Source organism: Cyprinus carpio, chromosome B13 (assembly GCF_018340385.1).
Source record: "Cyprinus carpio isolate SPL01 chromosome B13, ASM1834038v1, whole genome shotgun sequence".
In the NCBI taxonomy this organism is placed as follows: domain Eukaryota; kingdom Metazoa; phylum Chordata; class Actinopteri; order Cypriniformes; family Cyprinidae; genus Cyprinus; species Cyprinus carpio.
In genome coordinates, this window is record NC_056609.1 from 5544643 (window position 1) to 5566849 (window position 22207).

General features: G+C 39.2%; 1 long non-coding RNA gene across 1 annotated transcript; it reads left to right on the top strand.

The window, feature by feature from the left end:
- Nucleotides 1–13057: 13057 nt before the first annotated feature.
- LOC122139348 lies at nt 13058–20544 on the top strand. The gene is made up of 5 exons (XR_006156201.1): nt 13058–13617; nt 13706–13771; nt 16698–16812; nt 17070–17131; nt 19321–20544. It is a non-coding gene; the product is annotated as an uncharacterized LOC122139348 (long non-coding RNA).
- The last annotated feature ends 1663 nt before the right edge of the window (nt 20545–22207 follow it).

Genomic DNA, 22207 nt, shown 5'->3' on the forward strand with positions numbered 1-22207 from the left:
AACCATGTTTCCTTCATGTGTACGCCAGATTTCTTGTGAGTCTTGTTTAGCTCCCCTTTGGTGCCACATTGATTGTTCATAGGGGCCTGCTTATTGTTGAATTTGAATTATATCATCCAATTAAGGTTGAGGTTCAATTAGTACTACAGCTGCTAATACTGCTACCTGACACCCTGAAGCTCTTTTAGCTTCTAAATCTGCTGCATTGTTTCCCTTAAGGACATATTCATTTCCCTTTTTGTGTGCTTGACATTTGATTATTGCTAGTCTTTTTGGTAGCATCATAGCAGAAATTAATGTACCTATTTGTTCTCTATATGTTGGATGGGAGTCCCATTACTTTTTTTTAAACATATTTGTTTCCACACTGCTCCGAATAGATGACATACACCATGAGCATATGCTGCTCAGTTTTGTTTATTACTTTAGATGTTGTAGTCATCTGTGTCACTTCATTTTGACCGATAACTACTTCCTGAGGAATTCCCAGCAAACTGGTTGCACACAAAATTTTGATGTAATTTTTGTCAGCTGAATTAAAAATTAGTGGATATTCTGTTGGTTCCCATTTGCTTTGTTCTGCCTTTTTCATCATTGGTCCTAAATCTTTCACTTTCCAATTTTTTGCTACATATACTGCAATATGTGGGACAGAATTAGTTACACTGAACCATTTTTTAACAAATTCACCATCTGGTATGTTTAAAGCTGCTCCTTGTTTACTTATCATGATGTACTGGGAGACTATCTCAATTTGCTGTCCTTTTGTTTCTTCTTGACATTTATGTTCTATTTTTTTTTTATCTCTCTCTGGATCATATATCATTGTGCAATGAAATTCTGATTTTGGTAGCTGTGCTTCAGGAATCTGTGCTTCAATAAACTTTCCCCACTTATTGACGGTCTGTCTCACATCTTGTTCTATCTGTCCTATCCAATAGACATTTGCTTTTGGCTCTGCAACTACCATTTGTGTTTCTGTTCCTATTTCGTCAATATACATTCCTTCTGGAGAACACCAAATTTGTAGCCCCAATTTGCATAATGCATCTCTTCCTAACAAATTGATAGAAGTCTGATTTGATACCAGAATGGGCATAGTTATGCTTTGATTTTTTGTTTGTAGACACACTGGAGCTGTCATTAGGATGAATTGCATTTTTCCTGAGAATCTTATTGTCTTTGCATATTTTCCACACAAGGGGAGATGAGGCATATTTTAAATTTAAACAGGTATAGACAGCACCTATGTCTAACATCATGGGTGTGTGTTTTTTTCCTTCTATTTTAATTTGCATAAAGGCTCTTGATCAGCTTTAGTTGTTAAAGTCGGAAGCTGACTCTCCCCTTTAAGATTCTCTGGGCACCCCTAATAGCCTGGATTGGGACGTCCCCACGGGTTTACTGGGCCCTGTAATGTACCTCAGTTAGGCTGTTGCCAGCTCTCCCCCCTTCCAACATGAGGGTACTGTTGCCATGGATAGGTGGGACAGTCATTTTTATTATGTCTGGGCTGTCCACATGTCCAGCACACACCTGGAGGACCAGTATAAGGCTTGCCTCTTCCTCTCTGGCATCTCTGTATTGTTTTTTTTTCTCTTTTCTTTTTTTTCTCCATCCTTGCTTTCATCTTTGCAGCTGTCTCTGGACATATGTGGTTGGATTTTCTGTGTCCCTCAGCTCTTGTCCCTTTAATGATTTAGGGTCCAGTCTGATCGGGTACTCCGCATGCAGTGCCTGCCACACTGCTGGACATAATGCATCAAAAACAATTCCATCCATATAACGAGAGTTCACTGCTCTGTCCAGAGCAGTTGTTTGAAGAATTTCCTCCATCTTTGCCCCTCCTACAATTTTAGCCAGAAAAGCTTTAATGTCTCCCACAGCCAAAAGTTTGCCCATAGTTTCTTCCTCAAACACCTTGATCCACTTTCCAGCCCCCTCATGAATATCTGGGAGTCAAGTGACCAGCCCTTCGAGGTCCTGTGAGGCCCAGGGGACATACTGTCCCTGCGCACCCTTGATTAAAATTGGGAGTTGTACAGCCAGTGGTCTGAGTCTCCCCTTTTCTCTGCCCTGTTCCCATTTTCCACATTCAAATAATTCTTCTTCCTCATTCACATCCTCCTGACTACTGTCTAACAACTTACTTTTACCTCTTTCTAATTTATTTACCTCTTGTATCTTTTTTCCTGATTCTTTAATTTTTTTTCTTCTATTTCTTCTTCCATAGCCTCTACTTGTGCTTCACCCTCTTTTCTCCTCATTTTTTTTCACGCTTCCTAAAATCTTGTTTTATCTTCCTGGTTTGTTTTCATTTTTTCTAACGCTATGCGTGCCTGTCTATAACAATCCATCTGTAAATATCCTTCACTTTCCGTTCTCTGTTGCCTTTTCGTTTTTACAGCTGTTTTTTTTTTCTTCCAATTCTACCTGCCCTTCCATTTCCAGTTCTCCTGTTACTTCCACTGTTCCCTTGAGGATTGGGAACTCTCCTTCTGAGGGCAAATAGGAGGGTGGCTCATAAAACAGCTTCTAGTCCTTTCATTCAGACAGGGCTCATTCTCTCATACTTTGTCCCTTTATATAGGGCTAATTCATTCATTCATCCCTCTCGGGTGTGGCTAGAGCTGCGTCCACAGTCTGCCAGGAAGGGTGCGCAGCTCTTACCCACCCAATACGGAATTTAGTTATTTATTCAAACCATCACTCACACAGACATGAATACGGACAGTACACAGACACAGTCTCAGACTCATATAACAAAACACTACACTCTTCCTGAGTGACCTGCAGTGCTCTCTCTCTCTTTCACTGTTAATCTCCCTCAACTCAGCGCCCAGCAGAATTTATGCCCACCCATGCAGCCTTTTGAGTTCCCTTACACCTTTTTCTTTCTCAAAGTGGTATCCATGGGACTTTACGCGCACTTTCTATACTATATCTGCTTCATGTTTATTGTTGTCCTTTTTAGGCCCAGTCTACAATAAACACAGACCATTGCATTCAATGTATTTCTGCCAACACTATCTAGTTTCAAATTAGGTCACCTATCAAGGCGTTCCCAACAGTAAACCAAATATGTGCATGCAGTTATTTCTTCTGGAAACAAAACCCCCTTTTTTATTTATTTATTTAATCATTTATTTCTAAATTTGGAAGAGCAGATTTTAAGTGACCTTACCACCAAGGACTGACCAGCAAACAACACAATCTAATTATATTAGCAAAAATGCTTACCTTATTTTATGGTGGCCACCATTGTTTGTGTTGCTCATCAGTCAGCCCAAAAGTAGTCGTCCACTTAGGTGCTCCTTTCCAGTCCCATCTGGGGAGCCAAATGAAGTGTTGTCCGCCGCTGATCTGAAGAATCACACTCAGTCTTGGGGTTTTGTTTCCAAAAGATAGACTTTATTTCAATGAGAATAAAGCCGAGAGCTCTCTGCAGAGAAGATCTCTCGTTTGTTATTCGGCTTTTCTTTTTATACACTTTTTCTGTTTACACAGGGTAAGGCGTGCTCTATATATTTCATAGAATTTTCCTTTATGCATACAATTCCATTCCTCCCTAGAGAGAAGGGGGCTCAAGATTTGTTATGGTAAAGAACAAGGCCCACTTGTATTTCTCCAGATGTTTCTTATCTGAGGGTCTGTACATTTCTGTCAGGCAGGCTTTTTACACACAAGCCTGTATGATTATAATGGAACAATAACTGGATATATAGATGGCTAGATTCACCTTGATTATACTTGATTAATTAATCTTTTGATTAATAAAATTCTTCGACAACCAGCAAAGAAACCAGAGGATTTGTAGTTTTTGGATGACACAGGCTTTAATGGAAAGAGAATTATCCTCAAAAACATCATATGTGATAAACCAGCACAAGGCCTCTTCAAAGGAATAGCTCAGTTTAATGGCCGCTATGGCTGTGACTTTTGTGATGTAAAAGGAGTTCACGAGAGTAAAATGCTTTTTTTGTATAAAGGAAATCTCGGAACCAATGAGTCATTTAGACAGAAGACAAATTCTAAACATCTCAAAACAGATGCCTCTAGTTTGAGCTCTGTCACGTTAATTCTTTATCATCTATTTTTTATTATTGAAATCTATTTTATACACCATCATTTTCGTTTCTATAACGTGTGAATATATCCTCTATCGTATTCTACAACAAAAATAATCAGAGCGCCTTGTTATCACTAGTTTTATTTTGATTTCCCAAGTCCGCTAGTAGCTTATAGCCCATTAGCATCGCCAACGTGGTTGTCGCTAAACCCATGTGCATTGCTAATACTCTATTCACACACATTACCATTGCTTTACTCACTGTTACTTGCTTTAATGGCGGATGTATATCTACCTTTGAGTGCAGGTGACCACACATTCAAGCTGCAGTCAGTGCAGCTCGAGCTGGAGGCCGTGGAGAAGCAGATTCGGGTCCTGGAGCAGAGGCAGGCCCAGCTGAGAGAGTGCTGGGTAAGTGTGCAGTACGCTACTAACAGTCCCACCACCTCTACCCCGTGTGTTTCACTGCACAGGCCCGGTGCACCCAGGACGCGATCTGCCCAGATGTCCTTCACTCCGGCGCCGGGACACCATGGACCCTGGGTGCATCCGCAGCGGAAGACACGAGCCAGGCCCCGGGCAACGACTTCTCCCCCTCCAGTCTTCGAGATCTCCACCCGGAATCGCTTCGCTCCCCTCCGCGAGACGGAACGCGACGCTGTGATCGTTGGAGACTCCATCGTCCGACACGTCCGTGCTATGTTAGCCGAAGGTAAAGTGCACACTCACTGTTTCCCTGGTGCTCGTGTTCTCGATGTTTCTGCGCAGATACCTGCGATCCTGAAAGCCGACGAGAGCCCCAGAGTGGTCGTGCTTCACGCCGGGGTTAACGACACCACGCAGCGGCAGACGGAGACGCTGAAGAGGGACTTCAGGAGCCTGATTGAGACGGTTCGCAGCACGATGCCTGCGGTCACGATCATCGTGTCAGGACCACTGCCCACGTATCGACGAGGACACGAAAGGTTCAGTAGACTTTTTGCTCTAAATGAATGCTTATTGTCATGGTGTAAAGAACAGAAACTGCTCTTTGTTAATAATTGGAATCTTTTCTGGGAGCGTCCTAGGCTTTTTCACGCTGATGGCCTGCACCCCAGCAGAGTCCGCGTGGAACTCTTCTCACACAATATCTCCAGGACTCTACACTCCATTTGACTAGTAAGCCAATCCTCAAATAACTGCTTTGTTGGCTTTTGTTCTACCCGCTTAAATATTAGAAGTACTTGCGCTGTCCAATCTATTAACCCTCTGAGGTCTAGGGGGTTTTGAGGGCCTGGAGAAGTTTTGACATGCCCTGACTTTTGTGCTTTTTTCAGTTGCTTCTAAACATATACATGGCTAAAGTCTAAAAACACTGTATTCAGTACAAACTGGGCTACAATGATATGTAAATAGCATGTATGTACATGATTGTGTTTTTGAGAAAACAACGTTCATGCGTGGTTAGTGAAAAACGAAAATTTCGAAGTCACTGAAATAAGGTCATAAAACAAATACACAACATTTGTTCACAAGACCGTCAAACCTGGAGCTTGTAGCCTAGAATTTTTGCTTCAAAATGGTGTGAAAATCATCTTGTTTACTCACAGAAAACAATAGATTGATTTTAATTTTCTAAGACACTTTTTGTTTGTAAAGAGCATATGCGAATAGGCGTCAACTAACATGAATATTTGTGTGATTCAAACCTGAGAAGACAAAGGCCCGCATAATGAGCTGCATAATGAGCCTTTCAGTTAGGTATGTGACTGAGAGGGAAGAGTTACAAGAAAGAATGTGAGGACAAAATAAATGTATATATTTTTATGTTTGTAGTTTTAGAATATATTTAATTATCCCACAAAATAATCTGAGATTCATTTGCAGGTGCAGTTAAACAGCTTATTAGGAACAATTAAAGCTGACTTCCAAACCTGAATTTTTACCACCATTACTCCAGTCACACAATCCTTCAGAAATCCTTCTAATATTCTTATTTTCTACTCAAAAAAAAAAACATTTATTTCTATTATTATTATTATTATTATTATTATTATTATTATTATTATTATTATTATTATTAATGTTGAAAAGAGCTGAGGATATTTTTTCAGGTGTTTTAAAATTGAAAGAACAGCATTGTTTGTAACATTTATTGTATTAATCGTTTTTATTTATCATCATGTGTGTGCTAAATAAAAGTTTTAATTTCTGTATATACTGACTCCAAGCTTTTGAATGGTATAGTGTATATTGTTAAACTTGGAGTAAGAATGGATGCTGAAAATTTAGCTTTGATCACAGGAATAAATTAAATTGTAAAATACAAATAAATTGTAAAATAATATTAAAATAGAAAGCAGTTATTTTAAATAGTAAAATTGAACAATATTACTGCTTTAGCAAACTGGTATTGACTGGTATTGTGTAATGTTGAAATATATAAACTAACATCACATAACTAGCATTTCCAAAGTATATATTGTTTATGAGCTCTTAAATAAACTAAATGATAAACTGCATTATTAACATTATTTTGATGGTCACTGATACTGTCACGATCGTCAGCTGGAGTGCTCATGAACTCCAGTAGAGGGCACTCCACTCAGGACTCTGGCATTTTGTGTCCATTCCCATTTCCAACTCCATTTCCCAGAATCCCGTGCTTAGGGCTAATCACCACCAGGTGTTCCCCATTACCACTCCCCTATATATACTGTGTTTGGACTCTTAATGATTGCTAAGTCTTGTTTAGTTCTGTCTGGCATTTCTGAATGGTTTCCCTAGTGTTTGTTCCTTCCGTGTTTGATCTTGGATTGTTTATACTGATTGTGATTCTCTGCTGCCTGCCCCGACCTCTGCTTGTTTCTAGTTCTGATTTTGGATATCCCCTGACATACCTGACGCTGTTTTCTGATCTCTGCCTATTTTTGACCATTCTCGATAATAAACCACTGCATATGGATCCGAACGTCTCTGACTCCATGTTACAGAAGTCTTTGCCAAACCAGGATCCAGCAGCTTTATTGAGCACCAGAGCAGGTATGAAGCCAGCTAAAAGTTAATTCAACCCCGTAAGTGTACCCTGCTCCAATTTTCTAAATGGCCGACCCATTGAGCTTTATGTGGAGGAATTCCTTCGGTATAGCCACCTTATGCCTGGGGATGAAGATTTGGTAAAGGACTGTTTCTGGAGTGGTCTTGATGCTAATATTCGCTTAAATTTACCAGAGGAAGACCCTAGCTGGACCCTGGCATAGTTTAGTGACTTTGTTTTGTAGTTTTGTGGATCTCCCTTTACAGTTGAGGAGGTCACTATTCTGAGTTGTCCAGCTCCTTTCTGTTTTGAGGTCCCTGTACCTGAGCTTCATCACAAGGTGGCCGCCAGCCCAGCGCCACTGCACAAGATGGCCGCCGGCCCAGCGCCACTGCACAAGATGGCTGCCAGCCCAGTGCACCGCTGACCATCCAGAGTCAGGTCAGGTCCCAGTTGATCTTCACAAATCAAGTAAAGTCACTATTGAACTTCCAGAGTCTCGTCACGTCTCAGCTGATCATCCAGAGACTCGTCTCATCTTGTCTGTCGCACCCAGCAATGTTCTCTCAGCCTGTTGTGTTGCTGTCAAGGAGACTGTTACTGCTGTGGAACCTCCAGAGGTGGCGGCAACTGCTGCAGAACCTTTGGAGATGTCAATAGTATCCATCCATGAACTCCCATCCTGTCACGGCTATGGAGGCCGTCCACGAACTCACGGTCTGTCCTGTCACGGCCACGGAGGCCGTCCACGAACTCCCCACCAGTCCTGCCACGACCAAGGAGGCCGTCCGTGAACTCTCGTCCTACCCTGTCACGGCCAAGGAGGCCGTCCGTGAACTCTCGTCCTACACTGTCACAGCTATGGAGGCCATTTGGGAACTCTCTAACCACCTCATCACGGCCACAGAGGCCACCGTTTCAGTCCTACCTGACCAGAATTGCTCTCCTGTGCCATTGACTCCACGGTGGTGGTCCTCTGCTCAACCCTGGTGGGCTTCTGTCTCATCTGCTCGGCTGTGGTGGTCCTCTGCTCTGCCCTGGTGGGCTTCTGTCTCATCTGCTCGGCTGTGGTGGTCCTCTGCTCTGCCCTGGTGGGCTTCTGTCCCGTCTACTCTGCTTTGGGAGTCCTCTGCTCCGCCCTGGTGGGCTCCAGTTCCGCCTGCTCCGCCATGGTGGGTTCCAGTTCCACCTGCTCCGCCCTGGCTTCCTGCTCTGCCAGCACTGCCTCGGTCCGCGGTCAATCCACTTCCACGTGGACCTGGCCCTCCATCCCTCCCCCTGTTCCGCCTCCTCTCCACCTCCCACCTGAACTCTGGTCTATTCTCAGTTAGGAGTGTCTGGAAGCCACTCCTTAGGGGGGTGCTATGTCACGATCGTCAGCTGGAGTGCTCATGAACTCCAGTAGAGGGCACGCCACTCAGGACTCTGGCATTTTGTGTCCATTCCCATTTCCAACTCAGCTTAGGGCTTACAGCTAATCATCACCAGGTGTTCCCCATTACCACTCCCCTATATATATACTGTGTTTGGACTCTTAATGATTGCAAAGTCTTTAGTTCTGTGTGGCATTTCTGAGCGTTTTCCCTGTGTTTGATCTTGGATTGTTTATACAGATTGTGATTTTTCTCTGCTGCCTGCCCCGACCTCTGCTTGTTTCTGGTTCTGATTTTGGATATCCCCTGACATACCAGACGCTGTTTTCTGATCTCTGCCTGTTTGACCATTCTCGATAATAAACTACTGCATATGGATCCGAACATCTCTGACTCCGTGTTACAGATACTAGTAGAACATTTAGATGATGTAAATGAAACTTCATAATGTTTCACTTGTTTATAAATTTACTCAGAAATTATAGTTTGGAAAGTCTAATTAGTAAAATGTGTACACGTTATGTGAAACCTAATACAAGTATATAAATTTAAAAAGACTTACTCATGTTTATGATCTCTGCTGGATAAAGCGCTTCATACTTTTTTTTTTTTTTTTTTGAGGAAATCCAAAACGCAAATCCTGAGGTAATCTGCAGCGTCTTGGGGTGAATTATGTCTTATTCCTCTCAGAGCAACGCAAACAATAAAAAAAAAAAAAAAAAAAAAAACTTGAACAGTCTCTCTGCTTTGTTTTCTGTATGGGTGTTTACAAGCCGCAAGCTTCATGTGGAACATTAAAATATCAATACCGCTTGTGGGTGTGGTCGCATTAGATATAATGAAGGGAGATGTGAAAGACGGACATCGCGTTGTTTTCATATGGATTACTTTATCACAGAATATTTGTTTTTGGTAGCACTTGCTTAGTTTCTAGATTCATTGCACACAAACTGAAATATTTCAAGAGTTTTGTTTTAATTCTGATGGTTCCGAATTACAGCTTAGGAAATTTTAAAATTCAGTATCTCAGAAAATTAGAATATTCAATTTTTAGCTTGATTAGTTTGATTAATTTTGAGTATAAATACTGGGTACCTCTTGGACTAGTTTAGAACATGCAACCACAATTATGGGAAAGACTACTGACTTGACAGTCGTCCAGAAGACGATCATCGACACCCTCCACAAGGAGAGTAAGTCACAGAAGGTCATTGCTGAAAGGGCTGGCTGTTCACAGAGTGCTGTATCGACTGGAAGGAGAAAGTGTGGTAGATAAAGGTGCACAAGCAACAGGGATGACCACAGCCTTGGGAAGATTGTCAGGAAAAGCCGATTCAAGAACTTGGGAGAGCTTCACAAGGAGTGGACTGAAGCCAGAGTCAGCGCATCAAGAGTCACACGCTTAGACGTCTTCAGGAAAAGGGCTACAGCTGTCACATTCCTAGAACCAAGCCACTCCTGAACCTGAAAAGACGTCAGAAGAATTTCACCTGGGGTAAGGAGAAAAAAAACTGGACTGTTGCTCAGTGGTCCGCAGTCCTCTTTTCAGATGAAAGTAAGTTTTGGAATTTTTGGAAATCAAGGTCTGGAGTCTGGAGGAAGACTGGAGAGCCACAGAATCCTAAGTCCAATGTGAAGTTTCCAAAGTCAGTGATGATTTGGGGTGCCGTGATGTCTGCTGGTGTTGGTTTAGTGTGTTTTATCAAGTCCAAAGTCAATGCAGCCATCTACCAGGAGACTTTGGAGCACATTATGCTTCCATCTGCTGACAAGCTTTATGGAGATGCTGATTTCATTTTGCAGCAGGAATTTAGCACCTACCCACAGTCCCAAAACCACTTCCAAGTGGTTTGCTGACAATGATATTACTGTGCTTGATTGGCCAGCCAACTCACCTGACCTGAACCTCAAAGAGAATCTATGGGGTATTGTGAAGAGGAAGATAGGTAACATCTGCAAAAGGAGCCCAAACCAAGTATTGAGTGCATAATTAAACCTAGTTTGGAGATCTTAAACATTTCTGTTTTGTATATCTTTTTTTGATTGTTCTTTGAGAAAATATTCAAATTTTTTGAGATAATGCATTTAAAAATTTCCCAAGCTGTAAGTTGTAACCATCAGAATTAAAAACAAAAAACTCTTGAAATATTTCAGTTTATGTGCAATAAATGTAGAATATAAGAAAGTTAGCTTTTTTTGAATTAAATAAAAAAAAAAAAGGGTTATTCACATTTTTTGAGATGTACCTGTATATTGACCAAATATTTAATTAAAATATCCACTTAATCTTAAATTTTTGGCCACCTTTTGCGATAGAAATGCTAGCCTCTATAATATCAACAAAAACGTGGACATCACAACCCTTACAAAAACGAATCCTTGGTTTTATTGAAGTAAAATTTTATTTTGTGTCCTTTCTGAATGCTTGAGACTATAAAATCAATCAGACAACGGTATTAGTAAAATCATAGTGATAGGCGACTGTCTAGCTACAATTGTAATTTGTAAATAATAAAATTTAATTACAATTTAGTTATTTACTTTAATATTTTATTAAAGTTCTATTTTGACCCCTATAGTAGTTTTTGTTGTTGTTGTTGTTTTACTTCCATAATAATTTGGGGAGGGGGCACAACAATACAATTCTGCTTAGGGGCACCCATTTGGCCAGCAGAAAGCCCTGATATTACATATTATAAACACAAGCAGTAACGGATCATCTCACTCTTCAAATGCAAAAAAAAAAAGAAAAAAAAAAGAAAAAAGAAAGAAAGAAACAGCATTATTTCTAAAGGTGGCTGATATATTGAATATTACTGGTGGTTATAATATCGATTATGTACATATTAAAAGATCGGATCTCAGAATTTTGTTCAGTAGTGTTAAATTTAATCTTAAATCGTTAGTTAAAATAAAATATTGTATTTTCAACAGCCAATTTTTTCGGTCCACACACATTTATCAGAGATAAATTACACAATTAATTCACCTCCTGGTTCATATAGCAAGAGCTGCCACATTATGGTGAATGCCTCAAGAATGGCAAGACTAAATTAAGAATAAATAAAGCTTATATCAAGATATACATACTGGATTTATTGTCTGCAGTACATAAAGCCTCATCTGTAATCATCCAAATGTGGCACTCCATTGTTCTCTTCTTGTTTGTTCCCTCACGCATCGCGATTACACAAACATGGCGCACCATGCATTTTTCAAACTCTTGTGAAGTAGTACACCGTCATGACATAGTATTTTGGTGCATGCACATTAAAGTTTTATTTTGCCATCAGTGGTTCAATCTGAATACACATAGAAACATATCCTTGTGTCGCGGCTGACAAAGAATAGAATACGCAGTTTGCATTCAGCAGATGTTCTCCAAAATGGCGCTACGGTGATGCAGAGAGACACAGAGGAGACAAATTGTTGAATAAAGTTATTATTTTTGTTTTCTTCGCATACAAAAAGTATTCTCATCGCTTCATAAAATTCAGATTGAACCACTGATGGCAGATGGACTATTCTGACGATGTCTTTCATACTTTTCTGGACCTTGACAGTGTAATTTACTTGGCAGTCAATGGGACAGTCACAAGCCTCCCGGTTTTCATCCAAAATATCTTAAATTGTGTTCCGAATACGAACTAAGCTTTAAAGGGTTTGGAACAACATAGGGGTAAGTGATTAATGACAAAATTTTCATTTTGGGGTGAAGTAAAACCCTTTAAGTATGGCATAACAGATGATGTGCTGAAGAATGCTAAGAGGGGTGTTTACTTTCCGTTACAAAGAATGGAGATTAATGCAGCACAGAAAAAGGCAGTATACAGTTTGACAGTGATGTGCCAGTGTGCCTAATCACCATTCCAAATCGTTTATCTTAACTTCGCCTGAGATGCTTCACTTTCTGTGATGCTTAAAGCCAAGGGAAGCCAACAAAACAAACCTTTGCCAAGTAAGCCTCCAGAATCTCTGCAGAGATTGTGCTATGCTGAGGTGCTAGAGTAATCCCTTTAGTCCAGAGCCAATCCTATTACTACAGCTTATATGTCGAATGACTTTCCATACCTACATAATTCCTGCTTTATAGAACAGGAAGTGTGTGTGTGTGTGTGTGTGTGTGTGTGTGTTTTTGTGTGTGTGTGTGTGTGTGTGTGTGTGTGTGTGTGTGTGTGAGTGTGTTTGTTTTGGGGCATAGAAGGACAGATTTCAAGACATTTCAAAGAGTAATGAGGACCCTCTGGTATGGGAGGACAGTTGGCTGTCCTCATAAAAATAAACCTTATAAAACCTTTTCTCAGCATGTTTTAATACCCAAAAAGTGGTTTTCTCAAAAGTCTTTGTGTACCAAAAACCTGACATATGTTGTATATCTGTGTGTCCGCGACTGCCCTCTATCTGTTGTCGTGGTCCCTGCATGCAGCGACACACAGGCGTTGACACAGGCGCGGGAAATTATACACAAGCGCGAGAAATTATACTCAACGCGCGAAATTAGACGACTGCGCATGCTCATATTAGCATTTGTTTTTTTGATTGTTTGGGTTGGGGTGATTTTCGTGTCAACAGCTGATTCATTTTCCCGGGAGTTCTGGAAAAGCACGTTCTGTAGAACAGGTAAGAAATCAATTACAAAACGTTTTAATAGGTTCGAATGACAAGTATAGGTATGGTTATGGTATTTAGCAGACGCTTTTGTCCAAAGCGACATACAAATAACAACAATACAAAGTTGAACTTAACAGTAAAACGGGTCATTCCACGAAATCAGGCCCTTTTCAACTTTGGCAAATTAAAAAATAAAATAAGTGTAATCGATTTGTTTTAAATATCCGTGAAATGAAGACAGCTTAAAAGGACACGAAATTGTATTGTGCCATCTCAGGCTATGTATTTTTTATTTATTTCATGAGTACTTATCTACCTCATGTTTTGATATTTTTGTCATGCCTGTTACAGACACATGCGAGAAAAGACCATCCATACTGAATAGAGGACATTTCCACCGCAGCTGCAAGATGTTTAATGTATCTGTTCAACTTTTTATACACAGCAAAATAGTGCAAGCATCCCTTCTGGCCAACACTCTGTTGCAGAGCTTGGTGACCACACCCATGACTTGGAACCCAATGTTTTCTCTACAGACTTATTCAGAGGTGAGTCCCTGCTTGAATAAGCAATGCCTGGTAAACACTGGGGTCTTGCAAAGCACTGTACCTTCATGTCCTGTGTTCTCTTCCACAGACACAGAATTGAGAGCAGAGTGTCTGTCTGTCATCCAGTCCCACACCAGACAGCCCTGAGCATGAGGTTAGTTTGAATTCAGCTGTTTATTACGGGATGTATGAATGTTTAGATTCGTAAATGATGTAGAAATGATGTAGTTTCACAAGGGACATGTTTATCAGTTAATTACAGTTATACTGCAGGTACAGTATGAAAATGTTTGTCAGTACAGATAGTCATCATTTAACCCTCTGAGGTCTAGGGGTTTTTGGGGGCCTGGAGAAGTTTTGACATCCCCTGACTTCTGTGCTTTTTTCACTTGCTTCTAAATAGATACATGGCTAAAGTCTAATAACACTGCAATCAGTACAAACTGGGCTACAATAATATGTAAATAGCATGTATGTACACGATTGTGTTTTTGAGAAAACAACGTTTATGCCTGGTTAGTAAAAACTACAATTTTGTAGTTGTCACTGAAATAAGGTCATAAAACACCTAGAGAACATTTGTTCACAAGACTGTCAAACCTGAAGCTTGTAGCCTAGAATTTTTGCTTCAAAATGATGTGAAAATCATCTTGTTTACTCACTCACAGAAAACAATAGATTGATTAAAATTTTCTAAGACACTTTTTTTTTCAAAAGGGCATATGCGAGTAGGCGTCAACTATCATGAATATTTGTGTGATTCACACCTGAGAAGACAAAGACCCACATAATGAGCCATTCAGTCAGCTGTGTGACTGAGAGGGAAGAGTTACAAGAAAGAATGTGAGGACAAAATAAATGTATATATTTTTATGTTTGTAGTTTATTTAGAATATATTTAATTATCCCACAAAATAACTTGAGATTCACTTGCGAGTGAAGTTAAACAGTTTATTAGGAACAATCAAAGCTGACTTTCAAAGCTGAATTTTTAGCATCATTACTCCAGTCACACGATCCTTCAGAAATCATTCTAATATTCTGATTTGCTACTCAAAAAAACATTATTATTATTAATTTTGAAAAGAGATGTTTTTTTTTATTATTAATTGAAAGAACAGCATGGTTTGTAACATGATTATTGTATTTGTCATCACATGTGTGCTAAATAAGTTTTTATATATATACACTGACTCCCAGCTTTTGAATGGTATAGTGTATATTGTTACACTTGGAGTAAGACTGGAGTAATGCTACTGAAAATTTAGCTTTGATCACAGGAATAAATTCAATTTTAAAATATATTCAAATAGGAAGCAGTTATTTTAAATAGTAAAAATATTTCACAATATTACTGCTTTAGCAAATGCAACTTTCTGTATTTTGGATCAAATAAATGCAGGCACATGTGTCATGTTGAAATATATAAATGAACGTCACATACCTGGCATTTCCAAAATGTATATTGTTTATGTGCTCTAAAGGACATACTTTTTTGAAGAGACTTTGAAGAGATGGGAGTGTGTGCCTCGCTTGGTCTTAGCTGTGTTCCAGGTTCCTGAGTGAGGCGCTTATTTGCATTGGCTCGCTTTGCAACAGGTTATTATTTATCTGAAATAAAAAAGTAAGCATGCTGTTTACGTAAATAAACTGCATTATTAACATTATTGTGATGGTCACTGATACTAGTAGTAATTTATAGGAAAAAAAGAACACAAGTACCATATAGCACATTTATTGTCAGTGATATTTACAGCTTACTTGATAGACTTCTTTTTATTATTTTTTTACCTCAGACGCTTGCAAACACCAATGACGGGGTATAACACATTAAAAATATTTACACCAGAGCAGATATTGATGAACAGAAGCTTATTTACATTCTTAAAAAAACACAAGCATGCTTTGTATGAAGGGCTATACAATATATATATATATAGTTATAAACATATATGGCTATATTCGTGAACAGAGAATAGCCTATCACAGTAAAGATTTGTCTAATCATTCTTACTGACATTAAGCTAGCAACATTATAACTCGTATTACTTTTACATCGTATTGCTGTCTATGTTATAGAACAAAAAAAAAATAAAAAAAATCTTGGCATGGTGAAACATTGTGAAGTTTCATTTACATCATCTCAATGTTTCACCTGATTATACATTTCGTCAGGCATTATAGTTTGGAAAAAGTCTAACTAGTAAAATGTGTAAAGGTTATATGAAAACTAATACAAGTAAATTAATAATAAAAAAGACTTACTCATGTTTATCTCTGCTGGGTCAAGCCGCTTCGTTCTTCTTTCTGAAGTAATCCAAATCTTATTCCTCTCAGCGGTCTTCTTGAGGTGAATTATGTCTTATTCCTCTCAGCGTGAAGTGAACAGTAACAATTAAAAAACGTGAAGTACAGTCTAGCTGCTTTGTTTGCTCTCATGAGGGCGGTTAACCGCTGCGAGCTTCAAGATTATAATCTCAATAGCGCGCTCGGCGCGTGGTCGCATTAGATATAATGAAGGGAGATGTGAAAGACGGACATCGCGTTGTTTTTATATGGATTACTTTATCACAGAAAATTTGTTTTTGGTTGCACTTGCTTAGTTTAAAAGTAGGCATGTCAAGCTTTCTATAGATCTATCTCTCATGTCTCTGTGTTGAGTATTCACTGAGTTACAGTTCATTTTAATGACGCGTTTCCGAATGAAGATCACCGCAGACCAAGGCTGCAGACAGCGCATCTTGTTTTGTTTTCTTTATTTTATAAATGCACAAAGTTTTGTTATTATGTGTGGATACAAATAAAAGTAGACCCTTTACAGATTGGATTGATGTATTGCTCTTATCTGTACGATCAAAACTGAAAGTGTAATTTAAGTTCTTTTCGGGTTTATCAGGAGAAAATGCCTCAACGTGTATATGCGGGCATCGACTTCAGAGGGTTAACATTGTGTTCCCCTGTCTACATCATTTTGAGTGTCATAATCTTAAAGGTTTGAGTGAGGGTGTCCCTCTTAGGTCAAATGGACAATGTACCAGTTGATGCCTGTTCATCTTTGCATAGTGCTGTACTTTCTTTAGGTGCATTGTGTCAGAGGTCAATCCGGCACTTCTTCTGTGAAAGAGGGGATTGGAGAAGTTGGTGTCCAGCACCAGGAGGTGTCACCCCCTGTGTTCTCAACAGACCTTACCAGTGGTCAGTTAAAGTTTTGAGTAAATGTTGTTAACTTCTGGCAATGCATGGCATGCCCGAAGGTTTGCAGAATGAAAAAAACAAACAAAAAAAAAACATGTCAATATCAGGCCATTTTTAGAAGATTTTTTTGTGTCTTGGTGGATATTTTGAGTAGAATTTTGTCTGTCAGGGATGTGAGTTGAGTATGTTATGCCTATATGTGGTTTTATGACTTGAGGAAAGCCAAGCACTAAATCTCCCTGTGTTCCCTTGTACAGAGACCGAATCGAGATCAGCGTGTCAGTCATCCAGAGCCGTGCCAAACGACTCTGCTTGTGAGGTGTGTTTGAATTTACCTTGGTTTTGAAATTGATCAGTGGTTAGAAGTACTGTGATGTTCCATGGAACACAATTTTCAGTGTTATAGTAAACATCTTGCAGCTGTGGTGGAAATGTCCTCTATTCAGTATGGATGGTCTTTTCTAACCACGGTGTCCCCCCAACACTGGTGTTTTTCTGAGTGTGCCACACACTGGGAGTTCAACAGTGGAAGACTCGGTTTGAGCATGGATGTCATTACAAGTCCAAAGGACAGTGTCCTTGCATACCTCGAGTTTGTCTGTCTCACACACAAGTGCACAGATGTTCAATTTGTACCTTTTTACCTTTATTTTATACAAAATTACTTTTTTTTTCCCCCTTACAATTGTTTTTATATTTCTTGCATTACTTAAATGGATAGTCCAGGGTTAATAAACCCTTCCCTTGCTGTTAGGGGTGACAGTGCTGTGGCTAGGAAGGAGGAGGAGAATAATTGGTACAGCACTGACCGAAATTGTAAGCTAAAGCTAACTGAACCAGGCAGGGAAATGACACTGAAATGGAGTTTCCTTCCCCTATCGGTTTGTGTTACCTGCTGTTTTGCTTTTAGTCTATGGTGTAAAAAATGTTCTTGTTCTTCCTATTGACAGCACTCGGTAACCTCAAACAACAGGTCTATAGGTTGATTTACCCTGAAGTTTAGCTTTTAGTGTTACGCAAAGCCTTTGATAGGTAGAGATTCCTGTTGGCATTTTCATTTTTATAGCAATGGTGTGCTTCAAACATCATGTAGTTCCTCCGCACCTGTAGAGAAGTTTTGTTCCAATAAAATGACAGCAGGGGTAGTGAGGAAGGATTTTTCTCACATTGGAATTTGAATTAGCTCAATGCAAAAGTTTAAAGTTAGTCTTTTTTTTTTTAATTGTCAATTCAAGAAGGAGCTATGTGAATTATCATTATTTTGACAACATTAGAAACTTATTAATTTGCTGTGGTTTATGGTATAAGCTCCTTTACTTGGACAATAGCATATCTATACGGTATTTTACTGTTTACTTTTTTATTATTATAATAAAATGTTTTCTGGTCATTATTTACCCTGTAGTTATCATATTATGTTTTTTTGTTTTGGTATTTAAATAATTTACTACTTCTCTTGTCATCCTACATAGTTGTGAAAAATTTAGAACATGTGGCTTTAAACTCTGTCTTAGTCAACTTTACAATAAACGTATATGTGATATCTAAGTTCTCATCTGCAAACCGATAGGGGAAGGAAACTCCATTTCAGTGTCATTTCCCTGCCCGGTTCAGTTAGCTTTAGCCTACAACTTCGGTCAGTGCTGTACCGATTCTTCTTCTCCTTCTTCCTAGCCACAGCACTGCCACCCCTAACAGCAGTTTATTAACCCTGGACTATCCATTTAAGTAATGCAAGAAATATAAAAACAATTGTAAGAAGAAAACTGAGTTTGTCTGTGTCTCACACACAAGTGCACAGATCTTTACCTTTTTTCACAAAATTACTTTAGTTTCTTAGAATTGTTTTTACTTTTGCTTTACTTAAATAGATTAGGGTTAATCAACCTATTTCCTTGCAGTTAGAGGTTATGTAGTGCTGTGGCTAGGAAGAAGAGAATAATCAGTTTCCTTGCCCCTATCAGTTAGTTACCCACTGTTTCGCTAGTGGTCTGTATTGTAGAAAATTGTCTCATTCTTCTTCCTACCTACAGCACTCGCTGTCTTCAAACAACAGTGCTATAGGTTGATTTACCCTGGACCTTGGAGTTTAACTTTTAGTGTTAAGCAAAGCCTTTGATTGGTAGAGATCCCTGTTGCCATTTTTTTTTTTTTTACAAATAATAGTAGTTAAGCAGGGTAAATCTAAATTTGGCTTTGGACACAGGTTCAGAAACTAGATATGTTGTGTTTTTTAAATGCCAGAGGAAGGTTTACTTCATTATTTAGAGGAATTGTCTTTTTTGCCATCGCCACAAGAGTTCCAAGTAGAAGCATATCTTTCTCTTGTGTGTGATGAGTAACGCCCCAACAGTTAGCCATTCTTAACATAAGTCACAGGAATTGAATAGATATGCTTCGCTATTTTATCTCAAAAGTAACTTCTTTCCCCCTTTTCATCATTTTTTTTATGATATAATTTGTGTGTGTAAATGTTTTATTTCATGTTTTGAATTTTTTTTTTCACAGTGTACAATCCATAAGCTGGTTTTTGAATTGGTGAGAATTGACAAATGTTGGATATGACATTCACCTTTGACATCTGTCAGATGGCACGGTGTAAGATGCAAACGTAAGTGTGTTATTCATCTTCTTTTAATTAATGCATTTCTCAGTATACCATAAGTAGTTTAATTTCATGCCATGGGTCAGTTCCAGACTCACTCCTATAAAGCATAAAAACATGTTTCTTGAATGTTTTATCAGTTCAAACCATTGCGGTGAAAAACACTGAAGTGGCAGATACTATGACATACCACGCATATGAGTTTGCAAGCTGAGGCTTATAGCAGAGAACAGAGAGAATACTGCAAATTAGTCGCCTTTTGGCAAAATTTACCATTTTGGAATCAAAATAGGCCATTGACGTGAAGCGAAGGAGTTGTGAAGGTGAAGTGGCACGGATGACTGTAAAAAATTTTGAAGATCGTGACATGTCCCAACTAAACGATGACATAAGCACTGGGCTTACAGAAGTTGAGAAGAGACTTTGCAAACAATTCGCCAGAGTGGAACTGAGGGGGAAAAAAGGACGAAAGGTTGCTGTGATTCTGACTTCTGATATGACTGCTAACCTGTCACTCCTCATTAGTAAGAGGAAAGAGTGTGGAGTTACTGAAAACAATAATTACCTCTTCGCTATTCCTTGTAGTGATGGTCACTACAGAGGGCAGTTTGGTCAATTTGCAAATGCTTGTGGAGCCGAAGATCCTCAAAACCTCAGATCAACTAACCTTCGCAAAAAGATTGCCACAATAAGCCAAGTCATGAACTTGAAAGATAATGAACTGGACCAGCTGGCCGATTTTCTCGGCCATGACATTAGGGTGCATAAGGAGTACTATCGACTGCTCCAATCAACAATTCAGCTGGCTAAGATCTCAAAGCTGCTTATGGCTATGGAGAAGGGAAGTGTGAAGGATATTCAAGGATAATCTCTGGACGAAATTGGTGGTATGCATCATTTACATGTTGTTAAATGTACTTGGTGTATATGTATATGGTTGGTGTAATAACATTTAATAACATTTTTACAATGTCATTTAATAGATGACATAGACGATATGGATACTGGATCACAGCAACTCCCTAATGTTTCCACATTGCAAGGTACTGTTAAAATTGGCTCCCAAGGCTACTGAAATTGTTGTATTCTGTGTTGCCGATTTTGCAGTTGTATTGGTGAAATATTTAAAATGGGCTTTTTTATACATTTAGGTAACAGTCTCCTGTTATTTAAAACATGTATGAACTTTTTATCGCCTCACTCCTCCGAGACTGCAGTTCAGGTATAATGTCAATGATGGACCCAAAGTTTGCCCAACATATCTCATGTAATGAGCTGGGATCTGTGGGTTCATTAGAGTATATTAAAAATGTTTTAGTCAGGAAATTTCCAGTAGTATTTTAGAAACTTTGTTAGAAGCTTAACTTTTTGTCATCTCTCTTAATTGTGACTAGGAATGGAACGGTATGAAAATTTCATATCACCCAAATTATCACGATTATCGATATTATCACAGTTTTGTTAACATTAGATGAAATTGTTCAAAAAGAACAGATGCATACACAAGTTTTATATTTTAAAATCAACAAACAACAAATAAATCAAGCAGCTCTATGCACTTTAAGCAAGATTCTATTCTGTGGCTTTTCATTCCTTATAATGACGGCCGTCAATAGTCAAGTCAAGTCACCTTTATTTGTATAGTGCATTTTACAATGCAGATTGTGTCAAACCATCTTTACAGTGATAACTGGTGAATAATTTTGTCCAGCTTAAGTAAATTCAGTATTGATTCGTTCGGTTGTAAAAAATAAATAATTAGTTCATTTATCTATATATCAGCACTGTAAAAAAAAAAAAAAAAACAGTGATGTCATTGTCCAGCACAGTCCTGTTCACATACAATGGTGTCAATAGACTTTAATATTACTATTAATACTTCTATAATTATTACTATAACTTGTGCTCCTGTAGCTCAAGTGGTAGAGCATTGCATTACCAAGTGCAAGGTTGGGGGTTCGATCCCCGGGAACACATGATAGGTAAAAATTGATAGCCTGAATGCACTGTAAGTCGCTTTGGATAAAAGCGTCTGCTAAATGCATAAAATTTAATTTAAATTTAATTTAAATTTAACTTGTTGTGATCATCTTGTCTGGATGATTGTTTTGTATGCTGTACAAAATGGATTTATAAGTGTAACGGTAACAAATGGGTGAGGAAGCAAATGCAAGAGTTAAATGTAATGTTTATTGATAACAGGAATGTAACTGAGTCCTAGGGAAACAATAGGTGAGAACAGCGATGGCAGATGATGATCCAGGAAGTGGTGGTGAGTAGATGCAGCAGGAGAGCGTGACACAGGCCTGAGATGAGCAGTCCGTGGTGGTAGTCGGTGCATCCGGTGGTGAAGAGTGGACGGGGTTCCGGGGAAGACAACAGCGAACACAACAGCACAGAGGAACAAGGACAAGAACCAGACAACCAGACGGGAAACTGCATGAAACGCTCTGACAAACACAAGACGGAAGACAGGGCAATAAATAGGGATCAGGTGATGAGTAACAGCTGGTGCAAATGAACAATCAACGGCGACGCCCACATGAAACAATCAGTGCAGACGAGCGACACACACAAAACTCCACCCACATAGTGAAAACCTGAGACCACGGTTTACCAACCGTGACAGTACCCTCCCCTCTAGGAACGCCCCCTGGCGTTCCCAACCGACCCTACCTGTCGATTGTAATCATCAATCAGGGAGTGATCCAGTATGTCCCTAGCAGGTACCCAACTCCTCTCCTCCGGACCGTAACCTTCCCAGTCCACCAAATACTGGAATCCTCGTCC